Source organism: Callorhinus ursinus, unplaced genomic scaffold (genome assembly GCF_003265705.2).
Source record: "Callorhinus ursinus isolate GAN/ISIS: 27379988/994484 unplaced genomic scaffold, GSC_fseal_2.0 scaffold5, whole genome shotgun sequence".
Classification (NCBI taxonomy): Eukaryota; Metazoa; Chordata; class Mammalia; order Carnivora; family Otariidae; genus Callorhinus; species Callorhinus ursinus.
Window position 1 is genome coordinate 43522070 of NW_027397067.1, and position 15440 is coordinate 43537509.

Sequence of the window (15440 nt, forward strand, 5' to 3'; positions counted from 1 at the left end):
AGGGCAACTCCTGAGTCTCTTCGTCCCTCTACAGACAAGCAAAGGCCATAGGGGCCCAGGGTCCAGCTTGAAACTCTCAATTTTCCGACGGGCGCCGGAACTCAGAAGGTGAGGAGCCATCTGATCGACCTATGGCCCTCGGGTCGCCTGAGCCCCAGGGGCCCCCTGGCGTTGTGGAGGTGGAGTCCCGGGCCCCCCGCCCCCCCCCCGCCCCCCCCCCCCCCCCCCCCCCCCGCGCCCCGGGGCCCCCCCCCCCCCGCCCCTCCAGCCCCTCCGGCCCGCCGCGCCTGGCCTTTCCGCCCGCGGCGCAGTGGGGGCAGGGCCGCAGTCACCCGACGGCGCAGAGGGCTCCGGGCGCGTCAGGGGTGTGGCCGCCACCACCTGAAAGCTGGGCCGCGAGTGTGGCCCCGGGTACCGCAGCCGCCGCCGCCGCCCCCGATCGGCCCCACAGGTGCGTTCGCCGCAGGCCCGCCGTGCTCGCGGGCGGGGAGGGTGGAGGCTCGGGCTCTTCCCGCGGGCGGGCTGAGCGGGTGCCGGCTCCGGGGATGGCCTTCTAAGTCGCTCATGCGTGGGAGCGACTGACGGACGGGGCTGGGAGGCCACGGGAGACGGGCGGGCCGTGCGGCTTCCGTGACGGGGGAGGACCGGGCCCAGAGACTGGAAGCCGAGCGCCGGCGTCGGCAGGGCGCCGGGTGCTGCGGAACCGCAGCGAGCGCGGCCGTGGCGGCGCCTTGCCCAGAGCGGCTCCCGCCAGCCCTTCGGGTCGGGGCCCAGCCCCGGGCCGCGCGGGGCCGCCCTCCCCGCATCTGGGACGGGCTCCCCGCTCCCCTGGGCCTCCAGGGCCCTTTCTCCGAGCTCCTTTGAGGTGCTTTTCCGCCTTTTACCTTGTGCTTTCGCTTTTGGTGTGCACGCCTAGGCTCCTCCGCTCAGACTCCCAAGTTCCGCGAGGGCAGAGCCTGTCCGGCTTGTGGGGGCCTCGGGGGTACTCCCTCAGCAACTGAAGGGATGAGCCAGGGCCCATGAAATAGAACTGATGAGTTAACTCTTGAGTAAGTGAATGATTGCCCAGGAAGGAATGCAAATACGGAGTGGAGGCAGTGCAGACACAGGCTTATGGCTCATTGTCCGGTGGTGGATAGTTTTCCCGAAAAATCGTGCTAATGTTGCACTCTTGTAGACCGAGCCATTCACTTCAAAAGAGCTTTATTTTATGCTGTTTTTAAAGAGAATAAGCACCAGAAGCGTCCCCTCCTATTTCCAGTTTGGGTAGATTTCTGTAAATGTGTTGCTTAAAATATGCCTAGGCTTTTTCTTGCTTGTGTTTTCTATTCTGCTGCGGACTTTTGGAAGAATCATTGCCACTATAATATTTACTGTGTTTCTGAAAGATAAGGGTGAATCTAAAGGTAGAAACACATGACTCTGCTTTTAGTAACTTTTTGTAAAATCAGACATTTCTCTTGAATTCAAGTTTGTGAAGAATCTTGTTTTCCTGAGATAGGTACTAGCTGGTTTGTGAGTAACTGAAGCAGGCTGAATGTAGTCCAGAGAGGAAAATGAGAGACATTTATCTGTGCGGATGCTTTGGAAGTAACATAGGCTGAGACTGCTTTAATACTACATCATCTCTGTAGGTTCCCAGACCTGAGTTCCAGAAAAGCCAGATGACTTTGGACTTGTCGTTTGATCTTTTTAGGTCTCAGTTTCTTAATCCCCCCAGATGAGGGAGGGTTGGTGAGGCCCCTTCCTGAGTTAGACTTCTAGGATTCTCTTTCATCAGGGGTTAAAGGTGAGATGTAGGTGACGTCATGGAATTCTGCTCACTTCGGCCTATCTGTTTGGGATTCTGTAGAATCTTGGCCCTACTTTCTTTTCTGCAAATTACAGCTCATTCCTTATTCTTCTCCACATCTGTTACAAAAGGATCTGGGAGCTCAAGAAGAGAATAATAGACTCCAGGCTGGTGGGGAGAAGGACAGGCAAGATTTTACTCCACATTGCCAGAGGCTCCTGGGCCTGGGTCTAACCTGTTTCCAGTGCAGCCCAGCCTGACAGTGCCATATATCTCCAGTGTGTCTGGGGAATTGTATCACTATTAATTTGCATGCATTTGAAATTAGTTATTATAGATCACAACATTTTGGAGCTGGAAGGGCCTTAGAGATTTTTTTAATGGCACTTAAAAAGTCATTTTACAAACATATTAAAATATTTTTTGCATGCTACATTTAACAAACACAAAGTCCCAAACGTGTTAAGTAAAATAAAATTAATATCACCTACTTCAGTTGCTTCAAGTCTATTGGGAGAAGTGGGGCCAAAAGTGGTACTTGGTGAAAAAGACCAACTTTCTTGAACTCTTTTCCCAAAGAGCCATTTATGAGGTCATGTGTTGTTCAGGCATGGAATGTAACAAAAGTTGATATTTATGGGGCACTGACCATGCAGCAAGCACTGTTATATTTAATCTTTTTACTTATATTGCCCCATTTAATTCTTACTATAAACCTAAGAGCTAGGTACTATTGTGATCCCCATTCAGCCTTCCTAAATAGAAACTGCTTGGAAAATGGGAAAGTCAAGTAGTCAAAATATAGACAGTTGGAGGCAGGGTTTCCCCAGAAACATAGGCAATCTCTGCTAGGAGAGTCTGTGTGATGTTACATAACGAGATGTATGTTCTGGGATAGGTATACGTAACTCTGGGGCATTGTGGGTAAATGAATTTAGGATGGGAGCTGCGGGGTGGAATGATTAAGACTGAACTATAGAGAACTGGTTGTTATAGCCTTTTGAAAATTATTGAATTCCATTGGGACTCTGGTAGACTCTGATACTTGGACCTAAATGCACATGCATCCTAATTTTAAACATCTTCAGACTTAACCAATTTAGGGAGTGTAAAATGGGTGACATCAAGAGCTAGTGTCAGCTTAAGAGCTTTGAACTGTGAGTACAGAGCATTATTATTTCCTGGGCTAGCTTTGTGTCCTTGTGAAGGCTTTGCCTCCCAGCCTCCTTTATAAGAACAACAACTCCTATTGCAGAAAAAGTATACTCAATCCCTGTAATCCAGGGACAAGACTGCAGGACCCTTATAAGTAATTGATGAGAGCAAAAGAGGAGAAGAGGGGCCTGTAAAATAAGTGGAAAATTATTTTGTTTTTTCTTTGTCAGTCAGGTTTAGCTGCACGGAAGGCAGAGACCTATCGTGGCTGCTTGAAAAACTGAGAGCAGATGCCAGTTTGATTTAGCTCAGGAGGCTGAAAGTTTCTGCCCTGAAGGCTGGTGTGATAGAATAGACCTTCCCATTGCTCACAATATTATGAAAAAAACATTAAAGCAACAATTTTTATTACTTGCCCTGGAGCTAGAGCTTTAAAATGTACTTTCTTCTCCCCCTACCCTCCCTAAACCACTTAGCTTTTAAAAACAAACAACCCATTCTTGTGTTTGCCTCAGTCAGATTATTAGTCCTTTCTCTTTATTCCTGGGCCCTGTTTCTTTTTTTTTTTTTTTTAATTTTTTTTGTTTATTTGACACAGAGAGAGAGACAGCGAGAGAGGGAACACAAGCAGGGGGTGTGGGAGAGGGAGAAGCAGGCTTCCGGCAGAGCAGGGAGCCCGACGCGGGGGCTCGATCCCAGGACCCGGAGATCGTGACCTGAGCCCAAGGCAGACGCTTAACGACTGAGCCACCCAGGTGCCCCCTGGGCCCTGTTTCTTTAATGCAGCAAAGAAGTAGGACCAGTGTGCTTCTAGGTCTCTGGAATTTTTCTTTAGTTATGATTTTATTTAGCACGTGTTATTTTCAGTGGCCATTCACTGAGTGTGTACTATGCACCAGATTAAGATGAACGAGATACTGAGTTTAAGTAGGAAGTGACCGTTCCACAAATAATTGCACCACAGGGTGATGTTAAAGTGGGGGCATTCATTTTTCTAGCAAAGAGATATGGTTAGAGCTGGGGAAGACTTCAGAGGGCAGGTGAGTTTTGAACTTGATTTTGAAGCCTGAGGGCCACGAGCTAGGAGAAGGGCATTCTAAGCAGAGAGAACAACACTGGCAAGGCCTGGTTGGCAAGGCCTAGGAGGCGGTGAGGATGAACGTGGCCCTCCCAGAGGGAGAGATGGGAGTTGTGTGTGGCCGCAGTAGAGAAATCTTGTGAGAGTGGGCCATGTTATCTAGACCTTTTCACGCTGTGGATAATCTGTTTCAGAGTTTTTTTAAGCAGAATTTTTCATCAGAGGCGTTTTATGATTGGATTTTCTTTAGAAAATAGCTCCAGCAATAATGCTTTGGAGGAACTGGCGATGGAAGAGCCAGGCAGCGGGAAGACCATGAGGATGACGTTGCTATAGTCCAGATGAAATAGGGTAAGGGTCCAAACTAACACAGGTTTGAAAGATATTCAGGAAGTAGAGATTTAATGACCAGCTGGATATGGGAAATCAGGTCAAAAATAATTCTGAGGTTTGAGATTTGCTTGGCTGGGGGAATGGAGATGCCGCTAAAGAGACTAATATATAAGGTGAGGAGGAGGTTTCAGGAGAAAGACAGTGAGTAGAGGCAACTGTGGAACATCCAGGGGAGACTCCTAGTCTATGGCCTGGACTGTAGCTGCGCTCGCACATCGTACAGTCGGCACCTGCCGAACGTTACCACTGGTCCTCAGTCTGAAAAGAAAAATCAGTTCAGTAACTCTCTTAAAAAGAAGGGGGGAAAATAACCACATTGGACTTGGCTAATGACCATTGCGTCGTATTTCACATGTTTGTTAGGACTCCAATTCTTATGTAAGTTCCGGTTAGGAAAAGAAGTTGGACACTCAAAGCATGAGGGATTACTATAAGCCACCCAAAGAAACCGAAATAGAGCGACGTAGACAGGAGTGGTTCAGAGGAACAAAGATAAGCAAATGGCAGGAGTGTAGAGGAGGACTGACCACTGTCGACACAGGTGTAGGCAGACTTGGAATATGGAGAAGAAATTTGAGCTGGCTCTTCCAAATGACTGTACTTCTTTAATGGTAAGAACATCACAAGCTTTGGGTTTCTTCTCTTACTCAACTTGTCAGGAAGAGACAAATAGGAGATTGTTCAGAGGTGCTGGGCAAAGGGTTTGATCTTACTTTGCAGAGAAAGTGTTGGGAGACTTTGAACTAAGGGAAGAATAAAAGAGGTAGAGTAAGGTAAAATGAAAAGGGTAATGATTAGGAGGAACTCTCAGAACATTTAATGAGTTGTATGACAAATAGTTGCTAACAAAGAACAAGGGAGATTGATATAGCATTCTCTTAGTGTTGTGGCATTAGACTTGCTTGGAAAAAAGAATATATTAGCATGGCACCTTATATTTAAGAAGAATTTTTACATTTGATTGTTATATGAACCCTCAAAAGTGGGTGCAGCAAGGCACTATTACCTTTCTTTTATAAACTAAAAATCTGGGTATTAAGCAGGCTGTAGTTTGCCTCAGCTCCCCTGGCTGGCAAGAGCTCCAAGCCTTCTGACTTCCGATCTACTGTTCTCTTGTATCAGAGCCTTGCTTTGCCTTGGAACCCTGGCCTTTTATAGTGTGTTCCCCCCGCCCCCATGTTGTGTCATATAAAAGTGAAGCAGATGGTATTTGAAGGCCAACAAAGCCAAGATTTCTCAGGAGGGAGGTAGTGATAGAAAGTATCTTTAGCAGCAATTCTGCTATATACTGTGGGGATGGTCATGAGGGGTCGTATATAGAGAATACCTGTGGAAATCTAATGATACTTTCAGTGCAATAGGAGAATCTACAATAGGTCTTATGATTAAATCTTCCATGAAGCAAATAACCCCTTTATAAAGCGAACAGTTAATCACTAGATAAATCCAGACTTTCAGATATGGGGTTTGCTTAAAGCAAGACACATCTGCAGGAAGCTACATCTACATTGAGTATATTATATGTTGAAGACTCTTCTAACTTGAGTATCATATATGGAAATGGGGATCTGGAGCTGGATCCCTTATTCATTAGAGACCATTGAAAACAAAGTGCACATAATGATTTGCAGTTAAATCCATCTATCTACCTTTACTGCTTACAAAGCACGGACAAGTAGGACATTGGGTGGGCGAAGCTCAGCTGGGAAATAGAAAAGCCCAGCACTGGCACCGCCCTAGTCTGATGGTGAGACCTACAAGAGGCAGTCATGAGTGTAAATGTAAATAGAATGGGCTCGGATAGGGAAACCAGAGACTCTTACGGGCCTTGAATTCTACATCATTATTAAAATGAAATCAAGTATAGTTCCAAGGAAAGAGGATTACATTAGATCCAGAGTTGTTTTATGTTGATGAAAGATAAAATCTGTGAGGAAGACAGAATAGTTGTGACTTTTTATGGGCCAAGCATTTAAAAATACTTACCCTCAAAATATATAAAGGAAATGGTCAGAAGTGCGAGAAGATGACCAAACAGTTTGTAGGAATACTTTAAGATTGGGATGCCTGGGTGGTTCAGGTGGTTAAGTGTGTGACTTCGGCTCAGGTCATGATCCCAGGGTTCCGGGATCGAGTCCCACATCAGGCTCCTTGCTCAGCGGGGAGACTGCTTCTCTCTCTGCCTGCCAATCTCCCTGCTTGTGTGCACTGTCTCTCTCTCTGCCAAAAAAATAAATAAAATCTTACAAAAAGAAAAAAGGAATACCTTAAGATCTGTTTTTACATGGCAAATGAAGTAGGCACAAAAGGCTAATGGTAGGATTTGAATAATGTAACTAATGAAAATGAATATAATTCATAAGGACGAACAGGGATATAGGAAGTTCTAATAATATGACATACTTAGTAAGATAATACAATTATTTATATTATATGTGAATATATATGTGTGTGATGTATATATGTACATGTTATATATGTCTCTCTTATTTTTATTATATGTATATATATATAAAATCTCTTATTTGCAGAAAATTCATTTCTTCCTTGGAACATTTATGAAAGATTGTTAAAGTCAAATGAAGATTTCAGTGAATTCTAGAGTCCTGCTGGCCTAGTGCCTCAATCCTCTGGTTTAGCCCATGTTTTCAGTTAGCTTTGGAATAGGTTGAAATGACAAAAAGAAAACATCCTCTCTCTTTCATGATGTTGTCAAGGCACTCACGTATTCATCTTCCACCTTCATATACCTACGTCCTTTTTGTGCCCAGAACATCATTTTGAGATTCTGTTATCATTATCAAAATATATTGGGTCTGTGTTATCCATGACTAATCTGAAGATGCATTTGTTACATTTGATTAAGTGTTGTAAATCATTAATGCCATGTGTATTATATTGCAAAATTTCTCAAACATCTGGCTGTTCTTTTATAGGGTTTTTCTTTTCATTAGCTTTTTGAGCTCAAGCTTACCAAAAACCAGGGGCTGTAGGAAGAGTAGAGAATGTATGGAGGGTCACCAACCCCTGTTAAGTTCTTTGAGACGCAGAGGGCAAATCCTGGAAGTCTGCACTATTCTGACATTTCATTACCTACTCGGTCGAAATTTTAGGGTTTACCACTTAAACAAATCCCTCACTAGCACCCATGTTCTTTAGAGTTTAATGGTTAAGAATACGGGCCAGTTTCCTGTGTTCAAATCTCAGCTCTGCCACCAACACCTGTGTGACCCTGGACTGATTACATAGGCTCTCCATGCCTCATTTTCTTCATTTGTAACATGAAGGTAATAATTATAACTGCTTGTGTTCATGCCCTATTCCCCAGAACCTGTCAATATGATAGATTATGTGGCAAAGGAGAAGTAAGTTTGCAGATGGAATTCAGATTGCTAGTTATCTGACCTTAAAGGAGGAAGATCAACTTGGATTATCTGGGTGGGCCCAATTACCAGTGGAAAAAGGGGCAGAAGAGGAGTCAGAGAGTTCGGGAGATGGGACTCTGGAAGACTGGCCATAGAGACGCAATGTTGTCCGCTTTGAAGATGGCGGAAGGAGGCCATGAGACAAGGAATGTGGGTGGGCACACGAAGCTGGAAAATGGCGGACATCCCCGGGGTCCTGAGATCGAGCCCCACATCGGGCTCCCTGCTCGGAGGGAAGCCTGCTTCTCCCTCTCCCACTGCCCCTGCTTGTGTTCTCTCTCTCGCTGTGTCTCTCTGTCAAATAAATAAATAAAATCTTTAAAAACAAACAAACAAAAAACACATCCCCTTCTAGAGCCACCACAAGGAATGCAGCCCTGCCAGCACTTTGATTTTTACCTGGTGGGTCTTGTGTTGGACATCTGACCTACAGAACTGTAGGCTAATAAATTTATATTGTTTAAGCCACCAAGTTCGTGGTAATTTGTTACAGTAGCAATAGGAAAATAATACATTTTCCTATAGGTTTGTTGTAGGCTTAAGAAATGTAAACATTTAGGACAGGCCTTCCGCAGGGTAAGTGCTCAGCCAATATCAGCCACTGTTGTTATTATTGATTGGTAGTTTAGTTTCCCTTCTGTCTTTGCTCCTTTGTCATAGTTGTCTAAAATTGTTGGAATCCCTTGTGCCCTCAACCTGACCAACACTGTGGCCTGAGGTGTTTCTCACTCTCATGGTAGTTGAGACTCAGTGCCCAGCAGTCTGTCAAAATGACCACGTAGGTATTCTTACCAGTTTATGGCTCCAGTGGCTTCTGCTCGAGGTAAGCCGATCTGGGCTTTACCTGTCTCTGGGTTGACCTGTCTCTTCAGTATTTTAGGGTGGTGGTTTACTCTGCATCCGTAGCTCCCTGCTAGGTCCAAGGAAAGTTGTTGGTTTTCAGTTTGTTCAGTTTCATTTGTTGTAACGACAGGCGTGATGACTTTCAAGCTCTTACGTTTTGGGGCTGTAATCGGAAGCGAGGGCAATGCTGTCATTACCCTGTGGCTTTAAGGAGCTCCTCTGTACTCAAAGAGATCGTCCATCTCTACACTTGAATTCTCTCTGATTTCTCTTCTCTGGTTTTTAACTTATCAGTTTCATTCCCAAATATGCTCTCTCTGTGTTTTATATTGTAGTTAATGGGATTGTAGGTAATGTGATGTGTCTGAAATACAGGATACAAAACAGGCTCAGAATCTGGGAGGTTATCCTTAATTCCCCTTTTCCTCATCCTCCAAAATTAATGAGTCAGCAAATGCTATTTATGTCTACCAGTTAGAGCTCCTAAATTTTTTCTGCCTCTCCGCCTCACCATCCTTTCTGTCACTGCCCTAGTCATAGCCCGTATTGTCTCTTGCCTTGCCCAGGCAGAATCTTCTAAACCTCTTTATCCTCCATGCTGCCTCAAGAGTGGGATCATAAGGTGGGTCATATGACTTCCCTTCTCAAAAGACCTAAGGTTGGAGAAATTGTCTGTGGAATAAAGTCTAAACACCTAATATGGCATTTAAGGTTCTTAAAAATCTGGCATTAAAATATATTTCTGGGTGCATTCATGGTGCATTCAGTTACTGTGTTAGGTTGCTAGGGCTGCCATCACAAAATACCACAGACTGGGGGGCTTAAACAGCAGAAGATTATTTTCCCATGGTTCTGGAGGCTGGAGGTCTGAGATTAAGGTGCCAGCAGGTTTGGTTTCTTTCCAGGCCCCTCTCCTTGGCTTGCAGATGGTTATCTTCTCACTGTTTCCTCACAAAGGCTTTTTTCTGTTCACACATATCCCTGGTCTCTCTGTGTGTCCGAATTTTCTCTTCTTATAAAGACCCCGGTCAGATTGTATCAGGGCCCACCTTAATGCCCCCATTTTAACCTAATGACCTCTTTAAAGGCCCTGCCTCCAAATATAGTCATTTTCTGAGGTACTGGATTAGGACAGGACTTCAACATATACATTTTGGTGGAGGGCTGGAGGGGGGCACAGTTCAAAGTCCATAACACCGCCTGTATTTCTCCATGTATTCTATATGTGTGTATCCAGTCTCATCATGAGTGCACGTCATGACCTGGGAAGATGTTTTAAAATACTGATTCCTAGGTCCCCCTCTAACTGTAGGTCCTGATTCAGTTAAGTGTGAAAGGGGACTGGAAATACATTTGTTGTGTGCGTGCATGTGTGTGTGTGTATTTAAATTTCTCCCTAGGGCTTTATAACACCCCAGCTTCCCTAGACTTTTTACCATTTCTGGAGAACATATAAATGTTCAGACCTTTGCTCATGGTTGTTCTTAAACTAGAAATACCCTTCCCACTATACAGCTGTGAAAATTAATCTATCCTATAAGGTTGAGCTGAAATACCATCTTCTCTGTTATTTCTTCCTTATTCTCTCCTGTGATAATCCTGCAGTACTTTATCATTACTTTATTGTAAGTACATGATAATTTATTTCCTTTTGTATGATAGTCATTTGCCTTCCTCTTTCACTAGCTTCCTGAGGCCAAGGATGACATACTCCTTATTTCGGTATATCTGAAATATTTGCAGTTGCTGTGAGCATAGTAGGTAATTAATCAGTGTTTGTAGTATGAATAAGTGAATTAACTCATTAATAAATGATCATAATTTTTATGGCTTTTTATCCAATGAAAGCCATTGGATAAAAAATGAGCTTATCAAATGCAAAACGAGGGGCAGGATTTTTAGTTTTGAATAATTCTCGAAATAATTGCATCACCTAAGACCTGGTTTCTGGGCAGGGATCTGGAGTCTGGCATTTTCTTTTTGTTAGTTTTTCCAAAAACTACTAAAACGTCAACGCTGTACTTTCTAGAGATGGTGTAATCACTTCTCAAATCATTTCTCCAAAGCCGTTCTTGGACCAGGGCAGGCAGTTGCAGAGATGGCAGGAGCAGGACTGATGTCTCCTCACCAGGGTGGAAGGGGGAAGAAGGACTCCGCTTTGGAAACACAGATAAGCCTGTGGATATGGAAATTTACAAGGCTCAGAGAGCCCGGAAACATCTTTAGAAGCCGAGCCCAGCGGAATAATGGGAGACTGTATGCTGGCTTGGCATCGGAGCCTGTCTGGCACAAACTACACTGTAAACAACTCTTCAAACATTTGCATCTGCATACATGACATTAGGTTTTCAAAATGGCCAATTAAACGCTTGTCAATGGAAGTAAGGTTTGTTTCCTCAGCTGACCTGGTGTCAGCCTGGTCATTCTGTTGGGGAAGCACTTCAGCTGATACTGTGGTGTGCTCTTCCTTTCTGGACCTGATCTTGTCCCTCTTGTTCAGACAGAATTCTTGAAAGACGTGGAGCCTGTGCCAAGCTGTGGACCATGGGATTAGGTTAAGTAACTGAAGAAAAATACTGAAGCTGTGAGTGCTTGAAAATTTATAAAAGTGATAGCAGCTGAGAGAAAGAGGAAGGGGCAGTGCTGCTTTGTGGTGTTTTTTTTTTTTTTTTTTTTTTTTTAAGTTTTATTTATTTATTTGAGAGAGAGAATGAGAGACAGAGAGCACAAGAGGGAAGAGGGTCAGAGGGAGAAGCAGACTCCCTGCCGAGCAGGGAGCCCGATGTGGGACTCGATCCCGGGACTCCAGGATCATGACCTGAGCCGAAGGCAGTCGCTTAACCAACTGAGCCACCCAGGCGGTGTTTTGTTTTTTTAAATGTAATTCTCCCAAGGGCTGGATTCATTTTTTCAACATTTCAGTAAGTGTAGTTTGAAGGAGTGTTAATAGTGGTGTTGGGTGCGTCTGTGCATACAGTGTACAGATGGATGTCCCTATCCTTGTTGACAGAACAGAACCGCTTCGCTGTAGGTTGCTGTGATTGGTCTGGCAGTGCAGGTTTTGGACCTATGATACAGAAACACAAGGGAAGAGAGGGAGGAGAAATAAGGGAGAAGAATTAAATTTGGATCATTCGTTAAAAAAGTTCCGAGTTGTATACGGAAGTAGAAAGCTGTGTGACCTTAAGCAAATGTCCCAATACTGGCCTCAGTTTCTTAATCTGTAAAATAGGGGATATGCTACCAAAAACATCAAAGGTTATTGTCAAGATTAAATAAAATGATTGCTGTGAACTGCTTACAGCAGCCCTGCCACATTGTAAATGCTCAACAAACATTAGCTAATAATGAAATACTAACTCTTTAGACAGAGGAAGTTTAAGCATTCCTGTGTGTAAAGGGAAGGAGCCAAAGAGAGGGAGAAAAATTAAATAATTGGTATAGTATCAATAGAGAAATTGGCTTTGCAAAGGAGGGTGGGCAATTCTTTCACTGGAGCATGAGCTGAGAAAGGCTGAATAAAGGGATAGGAAAGTTTTGAGTTGAGGATGAAGAAAGTCAAGCCATCTCGTGGTTGTAATATTGTATCCTGAGTTATGTGGAAGAGGAGATCTTTCACTGAGCATGTGGGGAGTAGGGGTGGAATTTGGGGCTTAAGGAGAGTGGAAAAACTTTGTAGCAGCTGCAATGGGGAATTCGATAGGGGTCAGCTGAAGATAAATATAAGAGTTGCTGAGCAATGCAGAGGACCCGGGGCTGAGATCAGATATAATCAACCTTAGATTATAGTGGAGACATATGGTATGATTAGGTAAATGTTGATGGTGGTATTATGGAGCAAGCAAGCACAGAGAAAAATCAAACTTAGTTTTGAGGAATAGGTAAGTAGGTGATGAGGAAAGGCAAAGGCAATCTAGGTTGCTAATGAAAGCATTTTTAGAATCGCCACCAAGTAAGGTTGTGAGCCAAGATTAATCTTTAATGGTGAGTTGGGGATAGAATTATAGTCAGGCTGGAGATGAGGAGGTGTCTTTATTCAGGCTGCTGTAACAAAGTGCCATAGCCTGGGTGGCTTATAGACAGTAGAAATTTATTTTCACAGTTCTGGAGGCTAGAAGTCAGATCAGGGTGCAAACATGGCTGGGATCTGAAGAAGGACGTCTTCTGGGTTGCAGACTGCCAACCTCTCATTGTATCCCCAGTATAGCAAAAGAAGAGCTCTCTAGTATCATTATTATAAGGGTACTAATCCAATTCATGAGGGCTCTACCCTTATGACCTAATTACCTTGCAAATGCCTCACCTCCTAGTACCATCACATTGGGGTTAGGATTTCAACATTTGAATTTCCTGGGGGACACGTTCAGCCTATTGCAGAAGACAGCCAGCCAACAACAAAATCTAGCTGCCACTCTGTGTTGCACATGTGCTGAATGATGGAGACACAAGGATGAAGGAAACACAATTCACTTTAAAAGCTCAGAAGCATTTATTGAGCTTCCACTATATACTGGGCAGATAATCCATTTGACATTGATCTTTCCCTTGAAAAGCTTAAAGACTAGTGGCATAATATGGGTAATGTCAACCTAGGCTGTGGTAAACTTTGAAGGGGGTAAGTGGGGGGTGCTAGGGTATCACTGAAGAGGACATTCAGCACCACCTGTGCGAAGAGAAGCCAAGTCAGGGACAGCGTGCTGGGAATGATAGTGCCTGAGCTGACTCAAGATGGTGGGGGGGGGGCGAAGAATGGCGGGAAAGGGAAGGAAAAAGCAAAGCGAGGGGATTGTTTGGGCCAGGGCAGATAAGAAAAGGTTTCAAAGAGAAGGTGCTCATCGATATGTGTTATGTATAACACTATTGCTAAGTGAGAGAAATAAAGAAGACCAGAATTAAAGTGGTGAACATTTTATTGGTAGGGACAAAAGGAAGAGATGTAAGAGGATAGAACGATGAGATTTGGTGGCTGGCTGAATAAACAGATGCTTTTGTACTTTTGAGCCTGAATGGTAGGGACAATTATGGTTTCATCAACAGAAGGAGGGAAATCTTCCTAAGTTAGAGAAGATTTTCGGGAAGTTAGTTGATGAGTTTGGTGATGTTGAATCAGAACATTTGGTTGTAAGTGAAAGCAATCCAACTAAAATGAGTTTAAACCTAAAAGAGAGAATCTGCAACTTTCGTAACTGGAAAGTTCAGGGATATAGCTGGCTTTAGGCATGGCTAGATCCAGGACACAAATGATATATAGTATGGGCCCATCTCTATCCCTAAATGTCTGTCTTTCAGGTTAGCTTGTCCTTGCTTGGTTTCATTCTGCAGGTGGGCTTTCAGTATACAGTAGGCAAAATGGGTACCTAAAGCTCCAGTTTCACATCCTAGCAATGTCAGTGGAAATAATCCCCCCCACATAAATACTTTATTTTACCTTTTCTCAAGTATAATTTTAAAAACACAAGTTATTGCAAATGTTCAATCTTCAGTGTAGTCTGGTTGAGGGACAGAAATACTATAATTGCCTTCCAATAATTTGAAGTTACGAACATATGTGTTTTCTAAATTTATTTTATTTTCATCAATCTGGGAAACTACTAAGTTCCTCAAATTTTTATTCCTTCATACATTTATACCATTTTAATCACCATCCCACTCATTGGATTTTTCCGTTATTGTTTTACTAATCAGAAGACTCAAGAAAATCCTGTTTTTAAAATTGTATTTGCATTGTCTTCGTTTGCCGTCACATTTGTTGTAATTAGTGCAATTAATACAAATAATTCAACCAGCATTTATTCAGCATCTTTTTTTATTCCAAACACTGAAATATGGAGGAAATCAGAATACATTGATGCAGAAAACAAAGCTCCTTTTCAAGGCAATCATGATCTACTGTCAGAGACAGAAATGCAAACATAAAATTCAAATAAACTGCAGTGATCCTCAGGAAGAAAATGAGGAGAAGGCTCTGAGAACCAAGAAAGCAGAGACCTTTGTTCTTGCTTTCTTGGAGGGAGGCCTCCAGTGGTAAATCAATGTGTAGAATTTTGGGAGAGAAAGAAGGGGAGTTGAGGCTGCCCACCAAGTTTGGAGCATTTGTATTCCCTATTTAAGAAATAGGGAACCTTGAAGGAAAGACCGTGGGAGAAGAAGAGATTATGAATTTAGGTAGGCTTTGAAAACATTCACAGATGGAGATACCTAGCAGGCATTTGAGAATGTAGATCTGGTTCTAGAAGACAAAAACAGGGTTTAGGATTAGATGCAAAGAGACACTGACTGTGATTAAGTTGGGTAAGAAAAGCATTTGGGTAGTAGAATAATAACCAAAAAAATCCACTCTGGTAGATCTTAGAGGCATCTAATGTAAGCATAAGAGGAACATTTAGAAAACAAATCCCAGTGATAGAAATACATTTGAGCTCACTTCCTTTAGCAAGGAGAGGTTCTTTTTTAAAAATGTAATTAAATTAAATTAATTTATTGATTTTCTTTATTTAAACTAAACAAACAAAATCCAAATAGTTCACACATTTCTCTCCCCCCTCTCCCACTCCTACCTCTGGCAACCACCAATCTGTTATCTGTATCTATGATCTTGGTTTTATTGATTGATTGATTCCAAATATAAGAGAGATCATATAGTATTTGTTTTTTTCTGTCTGAATTATTTCACGTGGCACAGTGCCCTTGAGGTCTAGTCATGCTGTTGCAAATGGCAAGATTTCATTCTCTTTTTTATGGCTGGATAATAGTC

The 15440-nt window shown here is 43.2% G+C and overlaps 1 protein-coding gene across 1 annotated transcript in view; it reads left to right on the plus strand.

Moving 5' to 3' along the window:
- The first annotated feature begins 303 nt into the window (after positions 1-303).
- Positions 304-15440, plus strand: part of CPQ (carboxypeptidase Q) — a 456203-nt gene continuing 441066 nt past the window's right edge. The window contains exon 1 of the mRNA XM_025870877.2: positions 304-451. The gene's annotated coding sequence lies outside the window, so the exon portion shown is untranslated. The remainder of the gene's footprint in view (positions 452-15440) is intronic.